Raw genomic sequence first — 12,997 nt, 5'->3', positions numbered from 1 at the left:
CACATGGATCGTTAAGTATGAAAAAGTTCTAAAAAAGAAAAAAATTGTGAAAAACTCATGTCGACCTTTTGTCCATGTCGACCTTTTGTCCATGTCGACCTAAGGTGTGTCGACCAATTGGCATCGACCTAAGGTGTGTCGACCTTTTTGTTGCCGACCTGGAGTCCGGATACCGTTTTAATCCACAAGTGCATTTGATGGCATATATGACAAAATGGTTTTTACACACAAAACAAATTCAATAGGAAGTCTTTTTCTCAAAAGTGGGTGTACTACATTGGGGCCTGTTTCCATATAGCGGCACATCGTACACCTCGTGCATCTATAGCACCCTGGCTTCTTGGACATAAAACATGATGGTGGCTGCCCACGCAGACCAAAGATGCCACTGTGTACCTAGCAATGGGACCAGGGATGGAGGAGACTCTGCATCGATAGATCAGTCAGTGGCTTGGTCAGTCATCCGATCCTTGATCCGTCATTATAGTTTGTACCCCACATAACTCTTATTGTCACAGGGCAGGTTTAATAATATTCTATGGGGTTTTTCCATTATGCGTTGCTATTATTGTTATGATCTTATTGCTTTCAATGCCTGGGTTAGAATAAAGCCAATAACCAATTTAACTAACATGTATCACATTGTGTAAAAAGGTGCAGGTCCTAAAAGAGTTGGAACTGAAAATGGGAAGGGGCAGGACTGGAAGTGGAAGGAGTAATGCATGAAGAGGGGGAGAAGTCAGGATTCATGCTTTAACATCCCCCAATAAGAAATGCCTAGACCCATTTCCTGTGTGTACCAGCCATTTCATTAGAGTCTTGCCTCTCTGGCTTTTATGTTGACATTTGTATTGGCAACTGGCCATAGATGTTTTAGCATTTTTATTAATAATATTAGAGCCAGTGTAGTAGCTATTGATGAAAATAGCTTTCTGTCCCTTGAGGTTGAAGAGCTTCTTCATAAGTTGTGGCCATAGTTTAGCTCACACATATAAATCTTTCAGATTGTATCCACAGGCACGAAAGTGGTTGGTCCTCAATTTCATCTGTATGATGGCCTTTGAGTCTATATTAGTTATATGCCATATGTGTTAAAATTGGGAAAATGTCAGTCCCTTTTTAAGGGCAATAGGATGGTGGCTTGTAGCCATGGTCGGACTGGCCCACAGGGGTACCAGGGAAACCACCGGTAGGCCCCACTGCCTGAGTGCCCACTCCTTCCTTCCTCTAGGGATCAGGTTCCAGAATATGCACTTGTATTATACATGGTAGATATGTTGCATTACACTGCACTAAACTATTGTGTATTTCAAGCCTCTGTGGAGGCTGGCCACACACCCTTGTAGCTGGTCACACCCCTAAGTATGGGCCCCTATAACGGCATTTTCCCAGTGGCCCTTCATGCCCCAGTCCGACACTGCTTGTAGCCAGTAGTAAAGGTTACCTATCTCTTATTTTACTGAAGATGTTAGTGTATAACATATAACTATGGTCATAGGACTTGATTCAGAGATGGACTTAAATTCAAAGCCACTTGTAAGCATAGTTCACGCATATGACCAGCCAAGTAAGCCTCAGTTTATGCAGCTGACCAACGGAAACCCAGGAAGACTGCGGGGTGACACTAAGACCCTTGGCTCACCCCTCCCATAAAATGGGGACAACATGCTCTATTTCCAGAAACACAGGCCTCCCCTACCCCCTAGCCATCTTATCAGAGGGGAACTACGGGCCACATTGCAAGGTCTGCGGCTGTGCAGAACTGACCTTGTGCAGCCACAGATTCTCTATAATCTGGAATCTGCATGCTGCAGCACTCCTGCGTCCATCTCGGGCCCATAATCCGTGAAGAAGCACTTCAATCAGATTCAGGGCAGAGAATAACCATGTTGTGATGTGGAGGGCATGGCAAAGCTGAAGTGGGTGGAACAGGGGAATGGTGGCGCTATTGCACCATCGTGACACTGCCCAGCTATAAAGTGCTGTGATTACCAGCATTGTAAAGTGGATGGCAAGTCCATGATGATGTAATTCAGTGTTAATTGCTTCATTGGCCGCCCGAACGTGGGGTGACGAGCGGCTGCAGGCATCTTCCATTGAACTTCACTACTCTTCCGGTGCACAGGATTGCTACCCGAAATTTGGGAACCTCCCAGGTGTGCCAGGAGAGTAGACAAATACGTATCAGGCACTATCAATTCCCAAATAGTTAACTGCACCTGGTACCTTCACAAATATAAACAATAGAACGGAACTAGTATGGTAGTCATGCAACTATATGCCAGCTATAGTAAATGCAGCTATATGCCAACATTTCAGTGTTTAATTACATTGTCGTCAGGGTATCCACCTCCTCTCCTGCTAGGGTCTCTCCTTTCTCTCTAGGTCATGGGTCTGCAACCTGCAGCTCTCCAGCTGCTGTGGAATTACACATCCCAGCATGCCTTGCCTCAGTTTTAGCATGCCTTAAAAGCAAAACTGTGGCATGGCATGCTGGGATGTGTAGTTCCACAGCAGCTGGAGAGCTGCAGGTTGCATACCCATGCCCTAGGCCTATAAAGGATTCAAGAAGAGGATCAATATACCTTTTGACTCTTTTCTGCCAGGTTTCCTGACAGTTTCCATTACCTGCTAATTACCTGCCACCAAGGGTCACCAGGCTTCCTGACTGAGAGCTTCATTCCTAATCTGTTCTGTGGTCAGGGGTCAGGTGGATTACTACTACTCACAATTATGGTTTGCATCGGACACCTGCCTATTTCAGTCTGCCATGTTCCAGCATTCATGGCTGGCCATTGGTGTTCTGTATTATTTCATGCCTGTCATGTGATGTTTCTGCCTATGTTTGGACTCAATTCCCTGAACTTTGGGGGTAATTCAGAGTTGATCATAGAAGTGCTAAATTTAGCACATCTACGATCAGCTACTCTGACTTGCGGGGGGGGGGGGGGGACCAGCACAGTGCTAGTCCACCCCTCATGTCAGGTCTTACCCCTCCCCCCACCCACGCACAGGTACAAAAGACAAGTAGCAACTGGCCACGTCCAGGGTTGCAGTGGCTGCGTGTGACGAAAGGAGCCAGTCTTTGCGATGTGCTCTGCGGGCGGCCGGGGGTCCTGTCACTGTGCATGCGCATTCACATGTGACCGCAATGCACTGAGGCATTTCCAGCAGAGGGTTCCCGGGGAACTCAGCCGGACCTACTTTCCATGATCTGTAGCCCATAGCCTACAATGGGCTACCGCAATCAAAAGATTGCAGTAGCTGCAGGGAACAATATTGGGCATGCTTTGCAATGCCAATATTAATACGTTGGGCAGCATTGTATCCCCCATAGATACCTATGCGGCTGCTGCAGGCAGACATGAAGGGATCCCTCCTTTATACATACCAGGGATACTTAATATTTGTGGTAGTAGGGCCAGTAGTATTGCCCCCGTTTGTGCCGCTTTAAAAATAAAATAAAAAAATTAATACTTACCATCCTCGCTCCTGATGCCCGACCGCTGCTGCCCTCCGTCTCTGGCCGCTGGCGCCGCTCCTCTGATCTATGGGAGAGACATCATGACTCCCATAGAACCGCATAGACACTAGAGGTCAATCATGAGCCCCTAGTGTCTAAGTGCCGCTCCCACAATGCAGTGCGGTGCGCAATTACTTCATCATGCACTGCACAGCAGTTCCGGCACCGGGAGGGGGGCACCTCCAGCAGCGGATCTTGCCACGGCAGCGGCGCCCTCCGGACGGTGGCAGTGCCCTCCGGAAGGCGGCGCCCCAGGCAAAAATCCCGTGTGCCCATAGCAAGATCCGCTACTGGTTGTGGCACACTCACATACATAAGGTAAATAAAATGTGTATGACACAACTTCATGCCTAAATAAATCAGAAAATAATGTAAAGGTGATTTAAATAAAACAATTCTACGTTTTGGTTTGGTAGGACTCAGGTGCATCTCCTAGTAAAATGATTAGCAGGTCCAAGCCTCAACATAAGGCACTTATGGGATATTATATACAGTAGGATGTAGAAAGGGAATGCAGTTAATTTTATGGCAGTCGGGATCCCGGTGGTCAGGATACCGATGCCAGAATCCCGACAGCTGACAATACCGCCAGCCATAGAGTGGGAATAGAACCTGTGGCGAGCGCAGTGAGCCACCGAGCCTGCAGCGCGGCTAGCACAGCGAGCCCACAAGGAGACTCTATGCGCTCGCCCCACTGCCAGCATACTGATGGCTGGGATGCCATTGTCGGTATACTGATGGCTGTCATCCCGACCGTCGGTAAGTCATACTGAACCTGTAGAAAGTAAACTTGTGTCTCTAACGTGTCAGATAAACAGAATGATTAACAATAGGTGGAATCTAAATACAAATAAAAACATATTGTTCATTAAATTTTTCTAAATATTCTACTTTGTAAGCTTTCATTGTACTGTAGGAGCCAACATTAATGACATATCAATTGTGTATAGTTTAATAAACACTAATGTATACCATTGGAATAGTTTTCTTCTATATTTACTGTAGTTTACCGTTATGTCTGTGCAGGTGGTGAATTGTACTTATGTATTGTAACGTCACCATGCACTTTATTCTGGAGCAGATTCACAGGACCCATTCAGATTAGGAAATCTATGCTGTAATATTAGTTGCAAAAAATGTTCGAGTTAGACTAATTTTACCCACTTACTGGCTTTCCAAGGCTTTACTTCCATGCTTCTGGAATTTGTTATCCACCCACTCCACAAATATTTAATTTTGCTAAAAAGAAAACACTACAGCAGTAGAATTCCTATAGTGATTATGGCGTTGGTTAATCTCAGCGATATCTTGTGGCCATGGTGCTAGTGAAGGGGGACATGGCCTGGTATGAAGGCATTGCCACTGCTGTTTTGAAAGTGATTAATTTAGAAGATTTGCATTTATTGAATTTAAATCTCTTAACCACTTCCTCATTGTATTCACCATTGCCAATATTATGTCATTTACCCACCTGGAACCAATAAATGTTTTTACCTTCACCAGTAATAACTTAACAGGTATGTGATTGTGTACACCCTAGTGTCCCTGCCAAGTGCCCAAAAGAGTGGAGAGAGCAGGTACTAATTACTTGGGCCCGAGCTTGTTGGAGAATGTTGCTGTGGTAAAAAATTGCTTTTTCTTTTAGGGGGAGTGACCACACCTCCCCAGATTTGGCCACACCCCCATCAGTACCCAGGCCCATGGAAACTCTCTGCAGCCTTGGTCTCTGCAATTCTAAATGGAGGTACACACAGAGAGATACGTGCTTAAATTCTAAGCAACCTAACTAGATTGCTTAGAAATTAAGCACGGATCTCTCCGTGTGTAGGGGGCCGGCGACAGCGATGCGGGGTCCCGTGCGTCACTACCGCCGGCTCTAGACTCGGCATGGGTGAAATGAGCGCCCCCCCCCCCCTCCCATCCCTTCCCCCTTCCCTGACTCGCTCAGCACACATTGTGCTGAGTGCTGAGCGGGGGGAGAGATGTGTGCTGAGCGGTCTGTGACAGATCGCTCAGCACACATCTCTCCCCGTGTAAACGGGGATTTACACTCTAATCAAATAGTTTATGAAAAATCTATTTACTTCATTTCAAGAGAACCATGCAAATTAATTACAAGGATATAAATAGATGTCATCAAATATATATTATTTATTGTAAACATAATCTTGTTGATTTAGAAAACAACAAAATTGTGTGTGGGTCGTGGTGTGAGGGTGATGGTAATTATATATAGTACAAGAGACAAAGTAATGTTCTTTTACTAGTCAATGTAAAAGTGTCAATAGCTGGATACTAAGCATACACAGTAGTATAACATAAATAATGTTGTATGCATAAATGTGTGTGGACATTAGTTTTGTTAGACCTGCAATGTTAACAAAATAAACAATGCTGAAATACCATTACAGAACAATTCAATCAGCTAATATAGCTTTGATCAATGAATGCAGTGGTGTCAACTGGAGAGATGATTTCATAATCATCCAATCAGAAGTGATGATGTAATATTGCTGTTTGTCATCATCATGTATTTACATGATGCAAAAGATATGCCAACTTCAGTCATATATTGGCATTAAGCTAGTGTGCATGCGCTGCATTTGCATAAACACACTCTTATACTACTATGTCAGTCCAGCCCTTCCTTACCGTTCACAGGGCAGGAGGGGGCATTGCGGCGGAGTTAAAGGGGTGTCGACTCTGCGTTGGGGGTGCGCGGTCCAGACAACGCAGGCATGTCCAGACCGTTTGCGGGGCGGGCCGCGGCAGATGCGCAGTGCTGCGACCCAAAACATGGCAGTTAGCTTTCGCATATCTGCACCGGGGAAGGGAGGGAGGCGGCTGGACCCAGCATGCGGGGCGGACTTGCCCTGTGCTGGGCGTCCCCCTGCATGTCTAAGAATTTGATCGTAGATGTACGTTTTTTCGCACATCTACGATCAGGTCTGAATTACCCCCATAGTGCTCACTCTGCAGCATCCCTACAATGTTTATTTGTTTAGAATTATAATCATACTACTACTAATCAAAATACTATAAATCAATGTATCTTAAAAGTCTGCAATCTAATATGATAAAAATAGAACCTGGAATCTCTGCATATGCAGAATGTAAAGGAATTACTTTTACACACACAATGATAATAATATAAATCTGTAATCGGGTGATAATCAAAAATAGCTATAATACCACATTAATCACATACATTTTTTAAACCTGTCTACACAAGGACAAGGACAAACAATTTATTCTAATTACCTTGTATAATCATTATTCCTCATGTTCACATACAGAGATAGGACAATGGTTTGCTCTTATATTGTGTGGCACAGTCTATAGGGTTATGCCAATATAATCATTTATTTATAATAATGCCGACATATTACACATCCGCTTACAGACAGCATTTATTGATTTATTGATTTGTTGTCCTAGTAAAACATAGAATTTGTATACAAAAAGGACCAAGAAGCCACAAATCAGATGAAAGAATACATCCTCCTATATGAGTAGTTTGATTTCCGGACAGCCAATGGGTAGGAGGCATGGGATAGCAAATAACAATCTGACTCAAACGCAAGGCAACAGAGCTGTGAGGGATCAACGCTAACCACTGTTTTATCATAGCCTTAATAGTTGGTACCATCACACAAGTGAGAAGATGACAAACTGTAGGGAACTCGTATTCTGTTAAAATGCCACCTTCACCACAACAATACAGGGATTTTAAGACTGGAACTCCCTGCAGAGACCGCACACTGGTGAAAGGTATTAGAAAGGATCCACTTTTCAAACCTACAAATGTTAAAAGTCACAAGCTGAGGCTAATGTTCTCATCATCAATGTGACATTTCACAGATTAGCACCTGCACCTTTGCATTGCTTGGAACCTGGCCGACATAGGCCTTTCTTATGGAAAGTCTGCAGGAAGGACCCATGAGGTTAGCTAACACTGAGGGGTGGCTTCTTCACACTACAGGAAGGGGGCTGTCCCAAAGGACACTGGGAAATTAACTCTCTTTTAAATAAGAAAGCACTGTGTACTCTGCGCCTTACCTCTTTGTGGGCTATATTATCGTTTAAAAGGATAACAAAGCATTTCTCAAAGAAAACAAAGCTAGAGGACAAGAGTATTTTATGTTTGTGTGCACAGTCTTCACATTTTATATTCTGTTTATTACAAGAATGGATTTCATGTTTGTGTAAATTTAGCATAACAAAAAGATTTAAGGTTTCCAAGTCTGGAATGTACATACAAGCGTTTTCTATGCACAGACCATAAAAATACTTTTAAGCCAAATATTTTTATCATATATTTATACGGATTTATGGGTAAAATGATGCTTGTGTATTTGAGAATATGATCCAACACAAAAAATGGATTTACAAATTTTACAATATGAAATAATCCACCGAGTACCTAATGGTCTATGACAGTACATCACTACTTCATTTCCTAATTCTAAAGTGTGGGATAAATTATATTATTGATGTTAACAAGAATATCGTTTTTACAGTCAGGAGCCAACCATTGTATAATGGGTAAACTGGCTGTTGGTGGACAGTAAAATAAAGCCAACTGAATATATTCTTTCAGGTGTGTTGGCCATTCTGGACTGTGATAGCAAATGAACAGTTACACATATTCCATGCTAAAACATCTGATACATATTTCACCATGCCACGGTAGTCAGCATTGCCTCCCAGCGCAGGTACCATGGCACTACCTTTGTGCAGCCTCTATGTTCTGTCAGTGTTTATGTTGCTGTCCTAAGTGGTCTAGTTCCAATCCACAGTCTAAACACATACTGCTGGGTAACTGGCTGCTGACAAACTTGAACCTAGTGTGTGTTGCTGCTAAAGGGAATGTAGACTGTAAGGTTGGCACTGATGTGAATGATAAATAGTCTCTGTAATGTGCTGCATAGTTTTGTTGTACTAGATAAATAATATGTGATGTTTACAATTATTATTTTATTAGGAAGAAATTATCTTTCTTTTCAGGCAGAATTGAAGAAATGTATTACTACTACTACTACTACTACTACTACTACTACTACTACTACTACTACTACTACTGCTGCTACTACTACTGCTGCTACTACTACTACTACTACTACTAATAATAATAATAATTAGTAGTAGTAGCATTATTATTATTATTAATAACAACAACAACAACCATAAAAAGCAACAAGTAAACATTTGCTATAAAGAAGTACTGTAAGAATAGTTATCAACAGAAGTAAAATCAGACACAAACTGAACTTTATATTAGACTGAATGAATACAGTTGGCTTACTATTAAACAAAAGACAACAATACATCATTGGAACAATTTTAGAATGCCAGAAAAGTCAGCAGACTAGGAATAAGCATTATATCATACTATGTTAAATACTTATAAACATGGGCATTTTCCCAGCATCTAAAACTACATTTCTGAATCTCTGTGTATCAGATGAAAGGAGAAAGAATATGCACATCTCCCAATATGACCTATTTCAGAGTAATTCTATTTGTGTCAGTTTTTCTTACCCAATTGAATAAATGTAAACAGAATTAAATAAGGCCCAGATTCATCAAGCCTTGGAGAGTGATAAATTGCATGGCGATAAAGTACCAACTGCGTTGGGTATGAGTTAACGTCGGTTGGATGCCGGTGTTCAGTATACCAACACTGGCATCCTGACAATTGCAATCCCGACAGTGGTGAGATATCTATGTTCTCCCCTCTCCACTACCCTCTAACCCTCCCTTCCTGCAACCTAACCCTAACCTTCCCCTTTGCTGCCTCACCCTAACCTCCCCCGCTGTTGCCTAACCCTAACCTCCACCTTTGGTGCCTAACCCTAACCTCCCCCTTTGGTGCCTAACCGTAACCTCCCCCATTTTTGCCTAAACCTTGCCCCCCACTTTCCCGTAGCCTAAACCTAACCCTCCCCCCTTAGTGGCTAAACCTAACCTCCCCCTGGTATTGCCTAACATTAATGTCCCCTCCTCATAGCCTAACCTCTACCCTCCCACAGCCTAAACCTAAACCCCCCATACCGCCCACCCTAAACCTAAGCCTCCAGCTATACTTTTGGTCGGGGTGCAGGCTGTCGGGATTCCAGCATCGGATCCCATACCAACCAACCAGCTCCTAACTGCTGTGTTTGAAAAATGACAGGAGCTGATTAGTTGGTACTTTATCAATATGCAATTTATCACTCTCCAAGGCTTGATAAATCTGTGCCTTAATCTTAATGCATAGGAGTTATAAATGCGGTGTTCACGTGTTCCTAAAATAAGCACATAGGCCCTGATTCAGAGATGAGCATCGCTGCAGCACCTATGGACGCAGCAGCGATGCTTAAATATGCTAATGCAGCAAGAGGCATCTGTAGGAAAAAGACGACTCGTACATGCATCGCAGATCTGAGTGCTGCGTCCGAACACACAGTCTTAGATATCCAATGTGACTTCCTTTATAGCAGGCATGTCCAAACTGCTGCCCTCCAGCTGTTGAGAAACTACATATCCCAGCATGCCCTAACACAGCTTTAGCATTCTCTGACAGCAAAACTGTGTCAGGGCATGCTGGGATATGTAGTTTCACTACAGCTGGAGGGCCGCAGTTTGGACATGCCTGCTTTATAGGGTGTATTCTAAAGCTCTGTTGAGCACTATGGGGGTTGATTCAATCAGATGTCACTTAGTCGTGTCTCCGAGTAAGGGCCCGATACTGATGTGCAAGTAACTGTGCACCTAGGCCAGTGGTTCTCAAACTCGGTCCTCAGTGCATGTTTTGCAGGCAACCCAGCAGGTGCACAGGTGTATTAATTAATCACTGACACATTTTAAAAGGTCCACAGGTGGAGTTGATTGTCACTTGTGATTCTGTGAGGAGACCTGCAAAACATGCACCGTGTTGGGTCCTGAGGCCCGAGTTTGAGAACCTGTGACCTAGGCAAAGCATGTTGCACTACAGGTGGGGCAGATTTAAAACGCGCAGAGAGATTTAGATTTAGGAGGGGCGTGTCCAAACTCAAATATAAATTGCAGTGTAATAATAAAGCGGTCCATTATTTATGAGGTACAGTACATGCAAAAGCAGCCATATATGCAGGAGTCTGGGCAGCGGGCTGGAAGGCCATTGGCCTCGTTTCCATGTCAATACAACATCAATTTGTGTAATTGAATAGACCCCTTATATATTGAAAAAGTGACATTCATTGTCCATTAAACATCAGTCTCATATCTTGTACACACATATCCATGTATGCTCTCTCCTCCACTCACAGTGTTCAGTTCCAGGAGCATCAGGTATTGATTTAGTGTTACTAATGGTACTGATCCTTAAAAAGAATAAATGATCTGTATTTTGGATTACTTCGTAACATTGTGGTGTAACTTACAGCGACCACTTTGATCATGCAGATGTCTTTTTTCAAGCTCAGATTAAACCAGTTTAAACTATTTATGATTAATTTTATTGATTAGAATATGGATTATTGCGCATTTGTGCATTGCACCATGTTATCATAGGTATCCTAATGACTTATAAACAGCTAGCACAGAAAAAGGATCAATTTTTACATTAAAAACCTTAAACAAGAGTCTAGGCTTGCAGAATATTTATTATTTTGAGACACTGCTAGATCATGTAAGAGGATGTCTATACAAAAATACAATGCTGTTTTTATACTGTAAATATAACAAGCTTAAACACTACCAGAAAACATATTGTTAACAACCTTGTGTTGAAATAATGTGTTTGGTGTAAAAATGTGTGTTAATGTACAGGTATTTGTACCTACAGCATCATTAAATAAATGGTAAAAAAAATGTCTCTCCTGTTGGAATTTATTGCAATTACAAAACATTGAACTTGCAGTTTGCACCATTGGACTTATCCACATACGTTTGTTTCCTATAGTCTTAAATACTGACACGCAATATCAGAATCTTACAAACTTTACAGATATTATACATGAACCAAATGAGGGTTTTTTTTTGTTTTGTTTTGTTTTGTTTATGGGTGTGTGTTTTTTTTTTTTGGGGGGGGGGGGTTGTGACTTTAGTTCTAATCTCAGTCTCAAAAAATATTTGTATCTGCTATGAATTTTGTTCAGTATGAACCTCAAAGTGGGTCTTTCTGAGCAAGACAGTGATGCCCACTGCAATGACTTAAACAAATATATATTGTAGTAACAACTTGGGTTCTCTTGGGTTCTTGCATGGGCAATTGGGCAATAAGCTCATTGCTGCATTATTCCCATTGAATAGCATGGGGATCGCCTCTAATTGAGATCAGCATGAGTCCCATGCAGAATGCACAATACTGGAATGAAACACTTTGCAGTTGTTATTGCTATCTGCCACTGAAAGCCCCCCTGTGGTGATCAGTAAACCAGAGCTGCTAAGCCATTTCCTCCACCGCCTTCATATGCACAATTCGGAGGCTAATGTTCTCCTATTACAAGTTTTTCTTTCACATTGCAGGTGGGTGTCCTTTCATTCATTCAGCCATTTCCATGGCCAAAACCACCTGCAAAACATCAGAGGGTTACACAAACGCATCATTTTAATAAAAGGCGTGGTTTAGCCACTTGTGTTCACATGCAAAGTAACTGATTCATTCACATTCTACCCTACTCTACAGCCACAGCATGGCTAATTATATATTTATCACATACTGTAGGATATGTGCCATCAACCACAGATTTCCTGTATGTTACGCCCACAGGAATCAAAGCATCAAACAGTATTTATTTAAAATATGCAATTTACTATATATATAAGCTTTGAAATTAGGTTCATATGGCAAGAGGAGTACTTTATGCATTCCAATAACCCCTTTTATTTTAGATAGATAGATAGATAGATAGATAGATAGATAGATAGATAGATAGATAGATAGATAGATAGTGTGTGTGTATATATATATATATATATATATATATGCACAAAGTCTTGAAAGAGGGCACTCCAATCATCAAAAATTATGCTTCTTTATTACTTCCAATTTAGCACTTTAGAGATAGAACAATGGTGGCTCATAATGCAGCAAAGTGTCATCCACCATTTGCTGCAGTGGTGAAGGTGACATGATGCTATGGTCTTTAACGGTCAGTCAGTGACCGAAGTCGACAGACGGTAAGTTTATGACCTCTTATATTCAGAACTGCATTTGTTGGTCCTGTTCCATCACTAGGGCATGTTGATTTTCTGTGCATTTTACATTGGAGCCTGTGTTTTTGCATTATGAGCCACAATTGTTCTATCTCTAAAGTGCTATATTGGAAGTAATAAAGAAGCATACTTTTAGATGATTGGAGTGCCCTTTTTCAAGACTTTGCATTTTCTGGACCTTTGTGGAACGGACTATAAGGAGCACCAATGAGTATTTTTAACAAGAGTGTGCATTTGTTTATTACCACAACATATATATATATATATATATATATATATATATATATATATATA

This window comes from Pseudophryne corroboree, chromosome 1 (assembly GCF_028390025.1).
Source record: "Pseudophryne corroboree isolate aPseCor3 chromosome 1, aPseCor3.hap2, whole genome shotgun sequence".
NCBI lineage: Eukaryota > Metazoa > Chordata > Amphibia > Anura > Myobatrachidae > Pseudophryne > Pseudophryne corroboree.
Note: the sequence above shows the minus strand (reverse complement) of the source record.